Source organism: Muntiacus reevesi, chromosome 1 (assembly GCF_963930625.1).
Source record: "Muntiacus reevesi chromosome 1, mMunRee1.1, whole genome shotgun sequence".
Lineage (NCBI taxonomy): Eukaryota > Metazoa > Chordata > Mammalia > Artiodactyla > Cervidae > Muntiacus > Muntiacus reevesi.
In genome coordinates, this window is record NC_089249.1 from 46,200,997 (window position 1) to 46,221,908 (window position 20,912).

A 20,912-nucleotide genomic window follows, 5' to 3' on the forward strand; every position below is an offset into this window, starting at 1 on the left:
TCAGTTTTTTCTTGCCTTAGTGAAGTTTCTGAGGTACAATTTTGTGCAGAAATTAAATGTGATCAGACCCTCCCCAGAGTGAGATTTGAAGAAGGCCTTTTGTATCTGGTTCCTCCATCTGGTGTATCTCTGACTCCTTGCTCCACTTCTGTCTGTGCTGAGTGGGAGTTGTCAGAGTCGTGTCTCCCCTCCCCCTACCTCCCTCCCCACTCGGTATCACTAACTGCAGGGTGATTTTCAGCATTTCTTCATGCATCCCTTTCTTTATTTATCCACTATTTGTTAAGCTCTCTGTATGTGTTTTTACTTGACTTTAAAGAGATACTGAAGAGTAAGACACAATACTTGCTCTCAAGAAGCCTCCACTTTAGAGACAGTGAGCAAGATTTTATAGATTAAATAAACACACCAGTAATTTTGATCTGGAGGAATTAGAATTCACAGAGGTGACAACTCTGTGCTTTTAAAAACAAGAGAAGATTTATGAATTTTCTTTCTGTAATGGGCTTAAAAACGTGTCCTCTAGAATTCAAATATACATAAATGTAATATTGTCTGTTTTTATCACTGATTTCATCTTGTGCACTAGCAAGGTATGTTTATGTGGATTGATAGTTCCATAATGTTAACACAGACTCTCCCATTTAAAATTTATCCCTCAACTTAGCTCAGGTTCATTGTAACAACTGTCTTGCCATTTCTAGTTCAAGCTCCCTGCTGAGACTAGTTTTCCTCTATTTAAGGAGGCATCTTCTTGTCTCTCCTCCCACAGATGGTGTCTGGGGTGGGAGGGCTTCTTCCTTTCCAACAGCAGCAGGGAAGGGCCATTGGTCTGCATGCTCTCCACTTAGAATCTGCTTGTCTTTGATTTAGTAGCTTTGATCGTCTCTGGTCTCTGGGTATCTGATGTTGCACTATGGAGGAATGAATGAGGCCAATTCAATGCCACACTCTTCGTTTGATGATTCTGGTTATAGACTGTGAAGACCTGAACAGAGTTGATGGGCTGGATCTCAGCCAGTTCATGACCTTGCTCTTTCCTTCATGCCCTTGTGATGAAGTGGTCTTTGGTAAAGGAGTCTTCATGAACCCTGGTCCCATCCATGCAAGGAACACAGATGGTGAAGGGGGTCTCCAATGCTTTGGTGTAACAACTCAGTTAATAATTTTTCTATAGAGTTTTATACCTCTTTTTAAATTTAATAATGTTTTCTATTTTAGTCACTCTGATTAGTCCTGAGGAAATTTTCCTCAAGCAAGCAGTTTTAATTATTAACTTTCCTAGCAGAGATTACTGAACCTCTGACTGCCATTTTCTCATGGGGATTTGGGAATAATAACGCTACATGTTGTATTGCTTTAGAATCCTTAAGGACAAATAGTTAGCCTAAGTAAAAGAACAAGATTCTTTCTGGTCTTTACTTCTGCACTTCTAATTCAACATGGAAGATGTTTAATTTTTTTTATAACAAAATATCTTCCTGTTACAGTTGTGTGTGGTTTGAATTGGAAATGTGCCAAATGATAAATACATAAACATCCTGATCACTTGGCCATATCTGATTAAGACCAGAACAGGAGGCTCCAGGGTCTTCACCTGTCAGTGTTCTGTGGTTTGTCTTCTTTATCTTCAGATATACAAAGAAACTTGCAGCGTTTATACATGTTTAGAACTGGCTCTCTCAGCACTGCTCTTGTACTGGGGCTAGGTTGTTTCTAGATATTGAAACTTACTGCATTCATTGCAGACAGGTGTTGAAGTGAACCATGTATAGCTCAGACCATTTAACACTATTGAAATATCATTAAAACAAATGATGCAGTTTGCAATGTGCTGTCACACCCTCACAACGAGTTAAATTATTTCTCAAAAGATTTCTTTTTGATTGAAATGATTTGTGTAAACTACCAGGCTGACATTCACTCATTCAGGTATACAAGAGACATCATTTACGATTTTAGTTAGCCAAGCATCGGGGATATGGAGGTGAATTAGACACAAAATATTTTACCACGTACATTCGAGTTTATAAAGTTAAATGAGCAAGTAGACAACTTAATTCACAAAAGCTCACCAATGGTAAAGCCAAGGTTCTTGAGCAGTTGCATGGGGCACAGAGAGAAGGAGTGATGTGTGGAAGACTCACAACTCTGACTGGCACCAAAGACGATCACAGCATGTGGTTCCTGGGAGAGTTCTGACAGCCGCAGTCACAGCTCCAGGTAACAGAATTGAATTCCTGTTCTAGAGTCCTGGGATTCCTGGGCTGAGATGGTGGGAGATGCCCTAACACTGCTTCTCTACACTGCTTCTCTAACACTGTGTGTGTGTGCATGTCTGTGTTAGTCACTCAGCTGTGACCAACTCATTGTGACTACATGGACTGTAGCCCCTCCAGGCTCCTCTGTCCATGGGATTTCCCAGGCAAGAATACCGAAGTGGGTTGGCATTTCCTTCTCCAGAGGATCTTCCTGACCCAGGGATCGAACTCAGATCTCCTGCATTGCAGGCAGATTCTTTACCATCTGACCCATCAGGAAAGCAAGTTAACAGTGGTACATAATACTACTATTATGTGCTACTGTTCTTGCCTGGAAAATTCCATGGACAGCGGAACTTGGCATGGGTTTGTTCGCAAGGTGTTGGCCACGACTGATCACATCAGCATCAGGACATGTACTACTCTTACTAGTGTTACAATATCACATACTAATGCCAACTCACTTAATCCTCACCAAAATCAGTCATCTTGGAAGGATCATAACCCTCCTTTTACTAAGCAGAGAGTGTAAGAACCCTGTTCAAGGCCCACACTTGTCATGTGGTTAATCTGTGAGTCAAGACCAGGCAGTCTGGCTCCCGAGTCTGTTCTCCTGACCCCTGTACTGCACTCTATCATATTCATTGTGGACACAGCTGGGTTAGTGTCCTCCCTAAAACTTTCCTCCTTCAATTCTTTGATGAGATTAGACACTGAGATTTCCTTATGTGTCAGAGAAGATGTAGCTTCATCCGAGGATGAGTTGGTCCATATTGACCCTGCATCCCCAGTTCTGGGGTAGAGGGTGCTGTGGGGACAGCCTGCCAGCCCTGAGTTTGCCCCTCCTTATAGCCTATCCCTTTCTATAAAGGGTCTGGAGCTGCTAACAGCGTCTTACCTGTGAAATCTCCATCCCAAGGTGAGACCATGTGTACCTGGTTCACCAAACGCATCCCTGTGCCATCCTGTGGGAGGGATGACTGAACCCCAGGAAGCACGTCCTGTGTTCTAGGTGTCTGTCCAGTGGTTTCTGGTGACGGTGTGGAGTCCATAACTGGGTAAGGAATGATGACTCTGGGCCCAGAGGGAGTAGAGCGTCAATTCTAAGTGACTGAGCAGATCCCGGCCTTACTTCAGCAACTGAGTTTAAAGTTTGGTTTTGATATTTATAATCAGTTTTTATCATTAATGTGTTAAAGGTCCAGATATAGAAGGAGACAGGGTCAGTAACAGTCATGGGTCTTGAGAGTGAGAGGACCAGATGACAAGGAGGTGATTCTTGCATAAATAATTGGTAAATATTAGCATATTTAGAGGGAGAAAAGCATGGGTCAACTGTCTTTTCTCCCAAGTCAGCTAGGAAGGACGGGCATGGCAGGACAGAGAAATTGTGTCTGCTAACTGGGATGAGGGGTCCCTCTGGTGGGGGATATGACAGGGCTGTGGACTAACCTGCAGCTGCTCTGGGTGTTGGCCAGGCTGAGACCTTAAGGTGGGCCATGGGTGGCTCACGAAGCTGTCTCTGAACTCCGGTGGGGACTCTGGGGCCTGGGTGTCACAGATGCTTCCTTCCACGTCTGTGCTGAAAAGAGGGAGTCAGGGTGAGGGGGCCTCAGGGTGGGCTTGTGTGGACCACAGGGCTGCATCATGGGAATCTTGAGCCTGAGGGGGCATGAGGAAAGGGGGCAGCAAATTAGTGACATTGAATTTCAATGAGGGAGCTCTATCTTGCATCCCTTATGGCCCTTCTCTGTCTCTCTATTCATCCCAGGGGCACCTTCTGGGGGAGCATCTGGGAACTTCTATGTTGAGTGGAAACAGAACAAGGCAGCAATGGCTGCACTGGACATCATCCCTTCTGCTTGGATCTGTCCCATCAGCCCACCCGGGATTCCATTCTTGCTGCCACCTTTCCTCTTAAATGCAGAGCAGAAGAGGTGGGTTCATTGTTGGTTTCAGGCAGCATGAACACCCTTCTCTTCTCTGCTTCACTCACCCTTCTTTGTCCCCTGCCTGCAGCGATCATGTAGCAGAAGACTTTCTATTTCTTCATCTCTCTGGAGCTGTTTCCTTAAATTATATTTTGCGCCTTCTTTAGTTATGTTTTACAATACAAATGTATTCTGAATCTTATCAAACCATACTCTCAGCATATAAAGGGGGTACATGAGAAGTTTAGAAAACTTTAGTCTTTCTAAACTATAATTTTCTTTTTGTTTTCGTTGTTTAGTCACTTAGTCGTGTCCAGCTTATTTCGACACCATGAACTGTATCCAGCCAGGCCCTTCTGTCCACGGATTTTCTCCAGGCAAGAACACTAAAGTGGGTCACCATTTCCTTCTCCAAGGGACCTTCCCGACCCAGGGATCGAATCCACGTCTTTTGTTTTGTGGGCAGACTTTTACTGCTGAGCCAGCAGTGAAGCCCCATGTTTTCTTCTAGAGATCCCTGCTCCTATTTTGGTGGGCTAGAGTTGAATGATGACTCCTCCTTTCTCTTTCTTTCCTTTAATAGCAATCTCTTTCTCTCTGTCAGCATCATTTAGTGACTAGCTGAAAGAGATAGTTAACATAAAATGAAATGCAATAAAGGGAAAGGGATTTAACATGTCTGAATGTCCCTATAGGGAACCCGCCTGCCAATGCAGGAGACATGGGTTCGATCCTTGAGTCAGAAAGATCCCTTTAGAAGGAAATGACAGTCCCCTCCAGTATTCTTGCCTGGGAAATCTATTGCACAGAGGAGGCTGGTAAGGTACAGTCCATGGGTTGCAAAGAGTCAGACATGACTGAGCATGTCAGCATGAGCTCCAGGACTCAGTCTCCAGATCATTCTGAGAATCGGGAAAAGGCATGCAATCTGATCCCCCCAACTTGATGGGTCTCACTTCATGCCTTCACTGTCACCTGTGAATTCCTGTACTCCTGGTCCTCATTTTCTGCTGACCTGATAAATACTCTTGTATTTCAAGACTTTTTGTAGTTCTCTGCTTTCACCCTGATCAGTGTCAGGAAATATCAATACTTGATTCTACAAAAGTTATTCTCCATGGGTCAACAGATTCTACACCCAGACCCTTTGAGATCTCACAGTCTGCAGATATCGACCAGGGTGATCAGGGGAGAGAAAGGCACTCATGATTTTTGATGAACTCTTTCTCCCCCAGTCCTAGTGGTAGGACCCAGCTCTCAGGACCACAGAAGCAGGAGGTCAAAGGACCGTGTTGCTCATATAAGGAGATATTGAAGATTCAGAAGCTCATTGGTGTCTGAGTTACAGAAAGTGGCAGATGCAGCCTCCGATAGTGCCTGAAATGGTGAAAGGTGTTGCTATTGGCTCTCAGGAGGGAGGATGTAGGGGACGGTCTATAAAGACCCCGGTCGGCACCCTGACGCCTCCTCACAGGCTGATCCTGCAGCTGGGACTGTGACCTTGAGGACGTGGGGTCAGGATGGCTCTGAGCCAACACCTCTCCCTCCAAGGACTGTGTGTCCTCCTCCTCGGCACCGTGGTGGGTGGTCAAGGTAAGAGCTGTCCCTCTGTCCTGGGTCCACAGCAGGGAGTGGATGCCTTGGTGAAGGGAAAGGTGTCTGGAGTTCTGGAGCTGCGCCTCAGTGTTTTTGACCTAAAAGGAGCCACACAGACTGTGAATACTGGTCCCTTTCCTGTGGAGGGCCCACTGGTCATAGCGGCAGATTTTTACAGGGCAGTGAGGTTTGGTCTGGACCGAGCTGGGTCAGCCTGAGTCCCTCCACTGTCTCCCTTATTCTCAGGGAGCTTCTAGGAGTCCCTGTGGCTCCCAGTGTGTGGAAGGTCCAGTGACTGAGCTCAGCTGGGACTCTGGGCTGTTCCCACACACTCCATGTGCCTGGTGTGTGAGCACTGCCCCTGGGTCCCCGTGTTTCCTGTGTCTTCACTCCTGTAGGCTCTGTGCTTGTGTGTGTGTATGTGTGCAGGTGAGGTGTGTGTGAGGTTGTGTGTGTGTGAGGGTATGAAGAGTGTGTGTGTGTGTGTGTGAGGGTGTGTGTGTGTGTGAAGAGGTTGTGTGTGTGTGAGGGTGTGAAGAGTGTATGTGTTTGTGGAGTGTGTGAGGACTGTGTAAGTGATGTATGAAGGTGTGTGAGGAGTATGTGTGGGTGAGTGAGCATATGTGAGGAGTGTGTGAGTAGTGTGTGAGAGTGTGTGAGGCTGTGTGTATGTGAGAGGATATGTGTGTATGGGGGAGTGTGAGCCTGTGTGTGTGTGTGTGTGTGTGTGAGGGGAGGTGGAGCCTGTCTGTGTGAGAGGAATGGAGCTGCTGAGCAAGTACTGAGTCTGTTAGTCTGTGAAGCACACAGGGTGTCCAGAGCACTGGGTGTCATGGCCGCTCCATGTAACTGGATCAGAGATTATCGTATACCTGCCTGCCTCTCTCAGGCTCCCCTCTGCTTGTTGCCGTGTCTGCCCAGCACTGGGCTCTGTGAGAGGCTCTGCCTGCTGGCCTCGCCTGTTCCCACCAGGTGTCCATTACGGAGCAAAGAAGCCCGCAGCCAGGAGAGGGGACCTCTTGTCCGTTCAGTTCAGTTCAGTTCAGTCGCTCAGTCGTGTCTGACTCTTTGCAACCCCATTGACCGCAGCAGGCCAGGCAGGCCTGCCTGTCCATCACCAACTCCCAGAGTTTACTCTAACTCATGTCCATTCAGTCCATGATGCCATCCAACCATCTCATCCTCTGTCGTCCCCTTCTCCCCCCGCCTTCACTCTTCCCCAGCATCAGGGTCTTTTCAAATGAGTCAGCTCTTCACATCAGGTGGCCAAAGTATTGGCGTTTCAGCTTCAGCATCACTCCTTCCAATGAAGGACTTGTCCCTCTTGTCTGTAAAGATCAGTTGACGTGCAACCCCACGTGTATAAGTTCCCAAGTCCCTGCCCCAGTCCCTGTGACCCGTTTCCTGTCGTGCTGGGGGTCCTTTCCCCTCCCAGGAGCTGCTGTGACTCTGTAGGGAGCTCTTTCTCTCGTGCCCTCTCCTGTCCCTCCCTGGGAGCTGCTTTTGCCTGAGTGAGAGTGGAGTATGTCATCAATCCTTCTGTCATGGTCTGCAAGGTTTCTTTGGACGAATCCACTGATTTCCTTATGGAAGTTCTCTTGGGTGACAGATTTCTTTTCTTCTCTTTAAACCTTTAGAATTCTCTCTTTCTATTTGCATTTAGACAGTTTACTCTGTGAGTCTTAGAGAAGGTTGTTTTGGATTGAAATTTTGGGGTGACTTATTAGCTTCTTGAACTTAGATGTCCAGATCTTTCCCCAGGTTTGGAAGTTCACTGGCTTTCTTTCTTTCTTTTTTAATTATTTGTTTTTGGCTGTGCTAGGTCTTCCTGTTGCATGTAGGCTTTCTCCAGTTGCAGTAAGCAGGGGCTACTCTTCGCTGCACTGCACAGGCTTCTCACTGCAGTGGCTTCTCCTGCTGCAGACCACAGGTTCTAGGTGCACAGGTTTCAGTAGTTGTGGCACACTGGCTTAGTTGCTCTGCAGCATGTGGAATCTTCCTGGACCAGGGATTGAACTCATGTCCCCTGCCCTGGCAGGCGAATTCTTAACCACCACACCACCAGGGGAGTCCTCAGCCCTTAATTCTTTTCTCCTTCACTTCTTCTGCTGTGATTCCAGTTCATATGTTGTTTCTGTTTATGGTGTCCTTAGTTCTCACTAGCTTTCTATATTCCTTTCATTTTCCTTTAGCTCCTCTATTTGGATTCAACTAATCTTTCTTCTAACACATTGATTCTTTCTTCTTTTTCTTTCCCTTCGTCAAGTCTGTTGTTGAATCTCTGTGTTGAATTCTTCAGTTTACTCATTGTATTGTGCATGTTAGGTCGCCTCAGTCATATCTGACTCTTTGTGATGCTATGGACTGTAGCCTAGCAGGCTCCTCTGTCCATGGTATTCTCCAGGCAAGAATACTGAAGTGGGTTGTCATGCACTCCTCCAGGTGATCTTCCGGACCCAGGGATCGAACCCCAGTCTCTTACATTTCCTGCACTTGCAGACAGGTTCTTTACCACTAGCACCACCTGGGAAGCCCATCCATTTATTATTCAGCTTCAGAATATCTGGTTGAAGAATTGAGGAAGTGAAAGTCACTCAGTCATGTCTGACTCTTTGTGACCCCATGGATACACAGTCTATGGAATTCTCCAGGCCTTACTGGAGTGGGTAGTCTTTCCCTTCTCCAGGGGATCTTCCAAACTCAAGGATGGAACCCAGGTCTCCTGCATTGCACACTGATTCTTTGCCAGCTGAGCCACAAGAGGAGTCCAAGATACTGGAGTGGGTAACATATTCCTTCTCCAGCAGATATTCCTGACCCAGGAATTGAAGCAGGGTCTCCTGCATTGCAGGTGGATTCTTTACCAACTGAGCTATCAGGAAATAACAAAATATCTGGTTAGTCCTTTTTTAAAAAAAAAAAAATTTGTATGTCTTTTGCTCTTCTTATTTAATTTGTATCCTTTTCCTGATATCATTAAACATTTGAGGTCTCTTGGAACTCTCTGAGCATCATTTGAAGCATTATTTTGAATTCTTTGTCAGGCAATTCTTGGATCTCCATTACTTTGAGCAGGTTACGGGAGGTTTACTGTATTCTTTTGGTGGGAATTTGTTTCCCTGATTCCTCTTGATGTCTTATTCTTTTGTAGATGTCTGCACATTTAGAAAAGCAGTCACCTCTACCAGAATCTATGTCCTAAATTCAGTAGAGAAAACCTTTCACTTCTGGGTAGGAGCACATTGGAATGTAATGCAGGGTGCCAAATGCAGAGGCATAAGGTGGCACTGAGTCTGTGAGGGCATGAGATCCATTTGGCTCAGGCTGCTGACATTCACAGGATTGATAACTGTGTGGTGTTTGGCAAGTGTTGCAGGGTGTCTGCCATCACTGGAATGGTTGTTGGTGTCCTCAGCAGCACATCTGGTCCCAGAGCCTAGGGATCATGACCAGCAGTGGTGGTGGTCAGAGCCAATGGTGTGCACACACTTGGCTTTGGGGGCCTGTTGCAGGTGCCTCTGTGGGGGAGATGAGGGTTGCAGGTGCTCATGTTGTGGGAAGGCCTAGGAAGGCAGCAAAGGCCAAGACCAACAATGGCTCATTGCTCAAACTCATGTCCATTGAGCTGGTGATACTATCTAACCATCTCATCCTGTGCTTCCTTTTTCCTTTTCCTTCAGTCTTTCCTAGCATCAGGGTCTTTTCCAATGAGTCAGCACTTTGCATCAGGTGGTCAAAGTATTGCAGCTTCAGCTTCAGCATCAGTCATTTCAATCAATATTCAGGGTTGATTCCTTTTAGGATTGACTGGTTTGATCTCCTTGCTGTCCAAAGAACTCTTAAGAGTCTTCTCTAGCACCACAGCTCGAAAGCATCCTTTCTTCAGTGCTCAGCCTTCTTTGTGGTCCAACTCTCACTCCCGTACATGACTACTGGAAAACCATCATCTGTGCTGGTTATTAATTCTTTCAGGGGTAAAATCTGCTGCATCTGTCTGCAGAGCAGGTCACTGTTAACTGTGATTGCTCCTGCCACGTGGTTGCTATTGATCCTTTGCTCTTCTTTCTTTTGCCTAGCCATCTCTATAAGACCGGCTCAGCTTTGCAGGTCTGCGTGAAGTGAACCTGAAGCAGGACTTTCATATGGTGCCCTCAAAGGCTAAGGACACTGGTTACTCAGCCTGCTCTTACCCTCCTGGTAAGAGGAACTCTCCTGGCACCCTTGACACTGAGTGATGCTGGTTTTAAGGATGGAATGATGCCACCAAAATGACAGTGTCTTGGCGTGGTCAAACTTCTTAGAGTACTCCAGATCTTTTTGGAGCTGTTTATATTACTGATCACTATCTAACTTTTGGTCTTTTTAAAGAGGATTGAGGCTGCTGTCTCATACATCAGCATTTTGATAATGACACATTTGAGGTCTTTATTCTTTGAAAGAATATTTTTGAGTGTAGAATTTTAGATTGGCATTTTTTCTCTCTCAGTAAATCTAAGGCTTCAGTTTATTCTACCCCGACATCTCTTTTTGATCTTGGGGATTTAGATGTTAGTATAGATGTTTATCAATTTTATGTACGTTGTGTGTATCTTAGTATTTTTCTCTTTGTCAATTTTCTTCTGCTATTTTCCATTTTAGTAAAAGTAAGCTATGTATGTTATAGTAACAAAAACCCAAAGTTTATCCTTACATGACACGTTTTGTTTACTTTGGCAGGACTTCTGCTATCATAATTCTTCAAGCACTCAGGTTGTTGAATGCTCCACCATTTTATTATGCTCCCACTGCAACACAAGACCTCAGTATTTGCTGTGGTAAAAATATATTGGCTTTTAAATGTTTCTACATGGAAGTGACATCGTTTGTTCTCCCACTTCGATGAATGAGCCAGATAACATGGTTACGCTTAACTTCAAATAGGCAAGGAAGTATTACTATTTCCATGTGCTCATAAAAAGAGAATTTTAAATGTTGCTGAACCAATCCATCCTAAAGGAAATCAGTCCTGAATATTCATTGGAAGGACTGATGCTGAAGTTGAAACTCCAATACTTTTACCACCTGATACGAAGAACTGACTCATTTGAAAAGACCCTGATGCTGGGAAAGATTAAAGGTGGGAGGACAAGGAGATGACAGAGGATGAGATGCTTGGATGGCATCACTGACTGAATGGATATGAGTTTGAGTAAACTCCAGGAGTTGGTGATGGACAGGGAAGCCTGGCGTACTGCAGTCCATGGAGTCTCAAAGAATCTGAAACGACTGAGCGACTGAACTGAACTGAACTAAACACTAGTAATGTCTCCATCTATGATGTTCTTCTTACAAGAACTCATTTTTATATGCAGAAACCAGAGTCGTTTTATAATTTAATCGCCGAAGTGACATCTGATCACTTCTGTCAAATTCCATTTGTTAGATGCATGTTATTAGGTACATTCGAGTGTGGAATTACACAAGGACATGAACACTAGATGGCAGGAATAACCAGGACATTTTAGAGCCTGTTACCCCAGCCCTCTGTTCCTCAGCTGGATGAGGTGCTCCTTATGGAAAGGGAAGGATAAGGAGGATTCCTCACTGGATCCCAGGACATGAGCTGTAACTAAGACGGGGAAGCTGGGCCCTAGTAGCCTTGGGCACATCTACAGGGAGGGCAGCATCCAGAGTCTCTGAAGGCCTGTCCTCGGTGGTGTCCCTGGAGCTGGTTCTACAGGCTCGTGAGAAATACCTGGTGCCTCCCTTCCTGCTCCATGTTCAGTGATGGCACATTGTGAGTTTAAAGTTGGCCTTGGTGGGACTGTTTATACCACAGAGGTCAGGAAATACTATATCCCATGGACTTTTTTGCTCCTCAGAGAGCTAATATTTTAAATACTTGTATCATTGTAAGTCTCCTAAAGTGTTTCCTGTGTCCCATGTCTGTGTCTCTCTTGCAGCTCTGGAGGTGAGGCTGAAGGATGGAGCCCACCGCTGTGAGGGGAGAGTGGAAGTAAAGCATCAAGAAGAATGGGGCACAGTGGATGATCTCTACTGGAGCTTGAAGGATGCATCTGTAGTGTGCAGACAGCTGGGGTGTGGAGCTACTGTTGGTATTCCTAAAGAAGCTTATTTTGGGCCAGGACTTGGCCCCATTTGGCTTTTGTATACTTCATGTGAAGGGGTAGAGTCAGCTGTCAGTGACTGTGAGCATTCTAATATTAAAGACTATCGTAATGATAGCTATTCCCACGACTGGGATGCTGAAGTAGTCTGCTCAGGTAAGTCCTGTCTGGTCTGTGTGGGGATCTCTAGCAGGAAAAGCCTCCATCTTATTACCAGAATGACTCGAGATTATGGATACAGCCTTTAGAACATGCTTGGGTGAAAGGTCTGTGTGATGTGTCACAGGAGGCAGAGGTGAGTTCAAAAGTTTCATATAGATACAGCTTTTGGGTTTGACTTCTGTGACACAGTCTCAGCATGCTAATTGTTCTGTATTCTTTGACTTGTCAATAGGGTGTAGCTACTTTGTGGGGGCAGTTCATAGGAGAGTTGTAGGCAACAAGGTTTATCGTACTCATAGGTCCTAAAAGTCAGAGTCACCACACTCCATCAGTTTGGTATGTGGGGGATGTGCCAATAGAACAGGCTCAACCAAGCAATGGTGACCCCAGAAAGGCCTGTGAAGACCCATGGACAAATGACAATACTGGATGTCGTGGTGCACTTGCACAAGGAAAAGGTGTGAGAGAAATTCAATGGTGCATTTAAATGTCCTTATGTCACAGTCAGAGGAGGCCAGAAGTGGGACTTGTGGCAGGGAAAATTTCTTATTACACTGGTGCACTTGATCAACCAAGTGGGGAGATAACATCACATTTGCAGGGATGTTGAGGGAGCAGGAAAATGAAGTCTTGAAGTCTACAACACAGTAGCTGATGCACCTCACATATAAGAGGCAGTGAAGCTAAGAGTTCATGGGATTCTCAAGGCAAGAATACTGAAGTGATTTGCCTTTCCTTCTCCAGTGGACCATGTCTTGTCAGAATTCTCCACTAAGACCCGTCTGTCTTGGGTGGCCCTACATGGCATGGCTCATAGTTTCATTGAGTTAGACAAGGCTGTGGTCCATGAACTATGAACTTCCAGATGTTTAAGCTGGATTTAGAAAAGGCAGAAGAACCAGAGATCAAATTGCCAACATCCGTTGGTTCATTGAAAAGGCAAGAGAGTTCGAGAAAAACATCTACTTCTACTTTATTGACTATGCCAAAGCATTTAACTGTGTGGATCACAACAAACTGGAAAATTCTTTGAGATGGGAATACCCAGACATCTGAGCTGCCTCCTGAGAAATTTGTATGCAAGTCAAGAAGCAACAGTTAGAACCAGACATAGAACAAAAGACTGGTTCCAAATCAGGGAAGGAGTACGTCAAGGCTGGATATTGTCATCCTGCTTATTTAACTTATAGGCAGAGTACATCATGAGAAATGTTGGACTGAATGAAGCACATGTTGGAATCAAGATTGCTGGGAGAAATATCAATAACCTCATATATGCAGATGACATCACACATATGGCAGAAAGTGAAGAACGAAAGAGCCTCTTGATGATAGTGAAAGAGGAAAGTGAAAAAGTTAGCTTAAAACTCAACATTCAGAAACTAAGATCATAGCATCTGGCCCCATCTCTTCCTAGCAAATAGACTGGGTAACAGTGAAAATAGTGACCGACTTTTTTTTTTTAAACTGCAAAATCACTGCAGATGGTGACTGCAGCCATGAAATTAAAAGACGCTTGCTCCTTGGAAGAAAAGCATCTTAAAAAGCAAAGACATTTCTTTGTCAACAAAGACCCGTCTAGTCAAAGCTATGGTTTTTCCAGTAGTCCTGTATGGATGTGAGAGTTGGACTATAAAGAAAGCTGAACACCAAAGAATTGATGCTTTTGAACTGTGGTGTTGGAGAAGACTCTTGAGAGTCCCTTGGACAGCAAGGAGATCCAACCTGTCCATCCTAAAGGAAATCCATCCTGAACATTCATTGGAAGGACTGATGCTGAAGCTGAAATTCCAATACTTTGGCCATCTTATGCGAAGAACTGAGTCATTTGAAAAGACCCTGATGCTGGAAAGATTGAAAGCAGGAGAAGGGGAAACAGAGGATGAGATGGTTGGATGGCATCACCAACTGAATCGACATGAGTTAAAGTAAACTCTGGGAGTTAGTGATGGACAGGGAGGCCTGGCGTGCTTCAATCCATGGGGTTACAAAGAGTCAGACATAACTGAGTGACTGAACTGAGCTGAACTGAATTGAAGGTAAGAGGACCTGAAGTGACTCCTAAGACGTGCTCAGTGCTATCTAAGTATATTTGACCTATGCCAAGGTGGATGCAGTAAAGACAGCAGTGAAACTAAGGTGTGAACGGGTGCTCACAGTATTTGACAGTGATGTTTCTAGTTGTTATCACAATGGCGGATTTGATGTCCAGGTTATTAATCACATCAGAACAGCTGAACTGGAGGAAGATATTGTTAGATACCACAGTGAATTCCCTAAGGTAGAAGGCTGCTCTTAGGATAGTATCATCCCATCTAATGAGATGGTGGGACAGGGAAGCCCTGAGGACACCTGCAATAAGGTCCTCAGCAGCCACATCCAATCAGCTCTTGGGTGTCGAGGAAGATCATTGGAAAAGGGATCTTTTCTAATCTCACCTTCAGCAGATCTTTGATGATTCTAGTTGAGGCCCTTAAGAAGACAATTCTTTTCCTTTTTAAAAAGTACTTTATTGAGGTATGACTGACATATAAGGCTGCTTGATAAGTACACATTTGTGAAACCATTATAGCCCTCATGTCATAAATCTATCCATCTCTTCAAAATGTTTTCTTCCATTGTCTTTATTATTCTTATTAAAAATAATTATTTTCAAGGTGCATTTGAATTTTAGTTAGAAACTTTTGTTTTAAACAAACCTGTTTTCTGGCATCTCGAGTAACGTTCCTCATTGTCACAATGTCCTAATCATGGTTCCAACTGCAGATAAATTTGTGGAAACACTACAGGTGTCTCTACCTTATTTTGATAAATCAGCATCTGGATGAAAATGGACTGTGTGATGTTGGAACTTTGTGTGGAATTAGAACTCCCAATGTTATCATCCTAAGAAGATTGATGTCTTGATATTAATTCCAGTTAGGAGACACTTAAAAGTAGAGAATTGGAAAGTGCTCTGATATTTAAACCCTAATTGTGATTTGTAATCCCTGACTACCATTGCTCTAACTTCAGTCAGTTCAGTTCAGTTCAGCCACTCAGTCGTGTCCGACTCTTTGTGACCCCAAGAATCACAGCACACCAGGCCTCCCTGTCAATCACAAACTCCCGGAGTTTACTCAAACACATGTCCACCAAGTCAGTGATGCCATCCAGCCATCTTATCCTCTGTTGTCCCCTTCTCCTCCTGCCCCCAATCCCTCCCAGCATCAGGGTCTTTTTCAATGAGTCAACTCTTCACATGAGGTGGCTCTAACTTAGGCTCTCACATTTTTATGAATGGTTCCAGGTTCCTTCTATTTCTCTTTTTGTTACTAGTTTCCTCCCCTTGGTCTGTCTTTTCCGTATTTTCAGACATGTTTTAATGATGCGAAGATAAGTCAAAGTGGTAGTGATGTAGCAGAGATAAGGTTAGAATAGCATGTCTTTTCATTATCTTAATCAAAATTGAACTCTTGGAGTTTCTTCTGCTCAACCTTAGGAGTCAGGTATGGAAGAGAAATTTCAGCCTCAGTAGTGGATTGTTGGAAGTGAAGTACCATGTTTAGGAGAAATCTAGAGTAGAAACAATGACCCAAGAAGAATGTAGAGAAGCTTGTTTGAAATAATGAGGAGATTTCATGGGGTTCAGGAGGAAGATTTGGAAGGGGACACACAAATTGTGAAGGACCGTGGTGCAAGTGTTCCAAGTTACTTCAGTCCTGTCCTACTCTTTGCAACTCCATGGGTCGTAGGATTCTCCAGGCAAAAATACTGGAGTGGGCTGCCATTTCTTTCTCTAGGGGATCTTTATTATTCCTCACCCAGAGATCAAACTTGGGTCTCCTGCATTGCAGTCAGAGTCTTGATTATCTTCTGAGCCACCAAGAACTACAGTACTGAAGTGCAAAATGGTGAGGGGATGAAGATGCAAGGATTGCAGGACGGGAGGGTTGGAAAGATGCCGGTTAATTCGGAGGTTCACCACAGCCTCTGTGTTACACTTCCTTCCTGCCCTCATTCCTTCCCTCCCTCTTTTCCTTTCTCTTACGGGAGTCATTTCTGAGCTCTGTGGAAGTGCTAGCATTTGTAGCTGGCAGTTTTCTTAGTGGAAAATTTTTATAATATGGATTCTATTTAACAAATATGTTTACTCATATTTTTCTCTTTTTTTTTTGTATCAGATTTTGGTGAGTTGTGTTTCACAAGTAATGTGTTTTCAAGGACTTGGCCCATTTTACAAAAAATTTTGAAATTAGTAACACTGGTTCATATCTCATATCTTTAGATGTTGGGAAGATCTACAATGATATTCCTCTTTTTGTAACTGGTGTTGTTAATGTGTTCCCTCTTTTTTCTTAATTGGTTTTGCTAGAAGATTATCAGTGTTAATGTTCTTTTTAAGAGAATCATTCATGGACTCTATTGATTTTCTTGATTGCATATTTGCTTTCTTCTTAATTGATTTCTATACTCAGTTTTATTCCTCTTTTTCAGTTATGATTGCTGTTGCTTTTGTAGATTCTTGAGGTGGAGTCTTGGATCCTTTCCTTCTGTTTCTATTTTTTTTCTTATATAGTCATCAAGGAAATGTCAAGGTTCTAAATTTTCTTCTAAAGCATCACTTTATTTTTAACCCACCAATTTTGATACTATATAATTTATTTTGCATTTTATTATCACAAATGTTTCTTTCTCTCTGAATGCATTCTTTGTCTTATAGTCTGACTTTGTATGATATTAATTTAGATATTATATACAGTTTTCTCTGATTTGTGTTTTCATGGTATGTAATTTTTACCTCTTTAGTATGTTTCCGTGTTTATATTTAAACATATATATGTTTGTAGACAGTATACTATTTTTTCTTATTTTATCTGGTCTGATTATTTTGTTTTTTATTTGGAGTACTTAAATGATTTACATTTAATGTAATTATTGATATAATTGAGTTTAAATATACTTGCCTGCTATTTGTTATATCTTTGTTCTTATTTTAATCTTCGAGTGTATTTTATCATTTTAGTTTAAATACTCTATTGGTTTATTAATCGTATCAGATTTTTAGGTGATTATAATGTTTAACTGTTTTTAAGTCTTCAAATAATTTTTATTTTTTGCTGTGCTGGGTCTTCATTGCTGCATGGGCTTTTCTCTAGTTGTGGAGATCAGAGGCTACTCTCTAGTTGCAGCCAGGAGCTTCTCATTGCGGTGGCCTCTCTTGTTTTGGAGCACAGGCTCTAGGGTGCACAAGCTTCTTTAGTCATGGCCCCTGGGCTCTAGAGCACAGGCTCAGTAGTTGTTGTGCATGGGCTTAGTTGCTCCGTGGTATGTGGGATCTTCCTAGACCACAGATGGATCCCACATCTTCTGCATTGGCAGGTGGAGTCTTCAGCACTGAACCACCTGGGAAGCCCAATGTTGAATTATTAATCTTTAGTTACATTTTACCTTGAAGTGATATTATATCACAACATGCAATGTCAGTCACTATACTTTTCTTCCACTTTCCTGTTCTTGTCATTAGTGCTATCATTGTCATATACTCTACTTATAAATTTATTATGAATCTTATAGTTTGTTGCTACTACTTTTGCCTTAAATCTTCTAATAGAGAATCAGCATTTAGCACAGTCTCTACAGCTTTGAGAGGATCCCTGTTTTCTTCTGCTGTCATCTCCCCTTAGCTTGAAGAACTTTCTGAGACAGTTTTGTGTAATGTGTGTCTGGTGGCCTCCAATTCTATCATCTTTCATTGACCTGAAATCATTTTTAATTTTCACTCAGTTTTGAAAGGTATTTTCACAGGTTATTAAATTCTAGGTTAACAAATGCCAAACCCCAATACTTTACATATGTTTTTACATTGTTATCTGACTTCTATTACCTCCAACAAAGTCAGTAAATAATACTTATCCTTTTGTTTCCTGTATATAATGTGTCAAACTTTCCTTGCTGCTCTTAAGATATTTTTGTTTAGTTTGTTGAATTTCAGTAATTACATTGTCAAGTTTTCTGAGAATGGTTTCATTATCTTGTTTGGGTTTTGTTTAGCTTTTTGGGTGAGTGGGTTTACAGTTTTCAATAAATTTAGGAAAATTTCATACATCTTTTCTTAACATTTGCCTGCACATCCCTTATTCTGAATCTCCAAATACACATTTTTTATATATTTTGATATTATCCCACATGCCATTGAGTTTCCATTCAAATTTTTCTGCCTTTTTACTCTCTTTGGTTCAGTTTAGATAGTCTCTACTGCTGTGTTTCACTTCCCAATTCTTTCATTCTGCAATGTCTAGTCTCTTGTGTAATTAATCCAAATAATTGTTCTTCCCAATACTTTATTATTCAGTTTCAGAAATCTCATTTGTTTATTTTTCCTAGTTTTTCTCCCTGTTTATTTTTATGCTTCATTAAGCATATTGATATCAGGAGTTTAAGGAGCTCTTCAGCCAATTCAATCATTTCTGTAATTTCTTAACCTACTTTAAATGATTGCTTGTTAAAAATGTGTTATGGGTTAAATTTCTCTCTTTTGGAAATTCTAATAATTTTTTTGGTTGGATGTTGGGCATCACTAAACAGTCCTTTACCAGGAAGAACTTTAGAAATAAACAACCAGAACACACCCAGAAATCAGGGAATCATCCTTGATGAATTAGATAAAGTCTTTTCATTGGGTTATCTTCATTCAGTTCAAAATGTGTTCCTTTGATGACCAAATGATGAACTTTTATTTTGGTTTTCCTCCTTTAATTTCAAAACTTCCTTGATCCCACCCTGCCTGCCATATGCCCCACCTACATCCTACTCCTTCAGCAGTAGCTACCCTTTCTGATTTTTTTCCCATCCATCTGTATCTTTTAAAATGGTGTTTGCTTGTCTAAAGTGGGAGAAATGAGAAAGGATAGCAGCTTAGGTAGTAGATGAGAGGAGCAGAGGGTGATGTAATATGCTAACAACCTATTCAACAAGTGTTTGCCACAAATATTTACATGTTTCATCCATATTGAGACTTTTTCAAATTGAGGCTCCAAATTATGGCTTGTTTGGTCACTTCTTCCTTCTCCTCCTTCTTCCTTCTTCTTTTTGGCAACATGCCATCTTCTTTTAGAATTGTAAAACATTCATGAAAGAAATTAAAGACAATATGATCAATGGAAAGTCATTCTGTGTTTCTGGCCTGAAATAATCAATATTGTAAAAATGCCTGTACTTCTCAAAGTGATCTACAGATTTAATGCAATTCCTATCTAAATCCCAATAGCATTCTTTATAGAAATAGGAAAACAATCTTAAAATATGAGTGTGTGGTTTAATTTTTATATATTCATGAATTCCTGTTTTCTGATCATTATTGAATTTTAGTTCCATTCCATTATGGTCATGAAAGATGCTTGAAATTATTTTTAATATTTTTGAATTTGTTAAGACTTATTTGTACCCTAGCCTGGAGAATATTCTATGTGAACTTGAAAAGAATGCACATTTTTCTGTGGTTAGAATTAGTACAATGATAGTATTAAAATCATTTATTTTCAGCCCTTAGCATTTTCTACGAGTCCTGTTTGAGAAGAAAAACCATTAATAGGAGACGATCTGGAAACTCAGCTGTCCGGTAAACATTGACTGAGAGCACACTCTCCCCCAGATTCTTTGACGAATCCTAGTATTTCAAGAGAGATGACTGGGACTCTCTCTTTATGCCTCTCTGGGTTTTCTTAACTCATTTTCTTTCCCGCTGAGGTCACTGAAGGAATTCATGGAATATTTTGGCATGAAAAAGTATCAGAAAGACAAGATGTGATGACATAAACGTGAATTAGTGATAGTGTCCATATTTCTTCTCTGGAGCCATCACCCGTCTACAGGTTGGCATGCCCTCATGGATCCAGCCTCAGGACTTTCCCTAGCCTAAGTCACTTGAGGACTAGCTCCTGGGAGAGAAAACCGGTCAGAATATTAGACCCACAAATCCCACGAAAGCTTTCTAAGCTTGTCTGGATGCTAGGTCTCTAATCTCATAACCCATGTCCCTTTGGGTGGGTTCTGTTCTGCATATCTCTACATTCAAGTTTAAGTGCCTGAATATTATACAGTGTCCTTGGATCTGTATATAGGCCCTAGACTGCTAAATGAGAAATTCATTTCTCCAACCAATGCCAAAACATATTTCCAGTATTCAGCCATTCCAATGATATGAATTGGGCTCTGTAGTTTCCAGGCTCCTAGACCAAAGAATTCACATTTCTAACCAGTCTCAAAGTGTATGTTCTTAGGATTCAACCATTCCAAACTGACCTTGTAATCCTTCTGGATTTCTCTTCAGAAAGCTGCTCATGAAAATTCAATTATGACAATAACTGTCAAAGACTCTCTTCATGCTCCAATCCTAAAAAGAAAAACTTTCACTCCACTGTCTGTGAGGTGTGGTTTCCAGTTGCCAAGTCAGTGCCACGAACACTAGCTGGTTTTGTTGCTGTTTCCTCTTAGGATTTGTACGTCTGGCTGGAGGGGATGGACCCTGCGCAGGGTGAGTAGAAGTGCATTCTGGAGAAGCCTGGACCCCAGTGTCTGATGGGAACTTCACACTCCCCACTGCCCAGGTCATCTGTGCAGAGCTGGGCTGCGGGAAGGCTGTGTCTGTGATGGGACACGTGCCCTTCAGAGAGTCCGAAGGCCAGGTCTGGGCTGAAGAGTTCAGGTGTGAGGGGGAGGAGCCTGAGCTCCAGGTCTGCCCCAGAGTGCCCTGTCCAGGGGGCACGTGCCACCAAAGTGGAGCTGCTCAGGTTGTCTGTTCAGGTGAGATGCAGGTCAGGCCTTTCATCTCTGTGAACACCCTGTTCATGCGATTTTACTGAAACTCTGTCTTC

The 20,912-nt window shown here is 42.7% G+C and overlaps 1 pseudogene; it reads left to right on the forward strand.

The window, feature by feature from the left end:
* The first annotated feature begins 5,712 nt into the window (after positions 1-5,712).
* The window catches only part of LOC136172486 (antigen WC1.1-like), a 69,365-nt pseudogene continuing 54,165 nt past the window's right edge, over positions 5,713-20,912 (forward strand).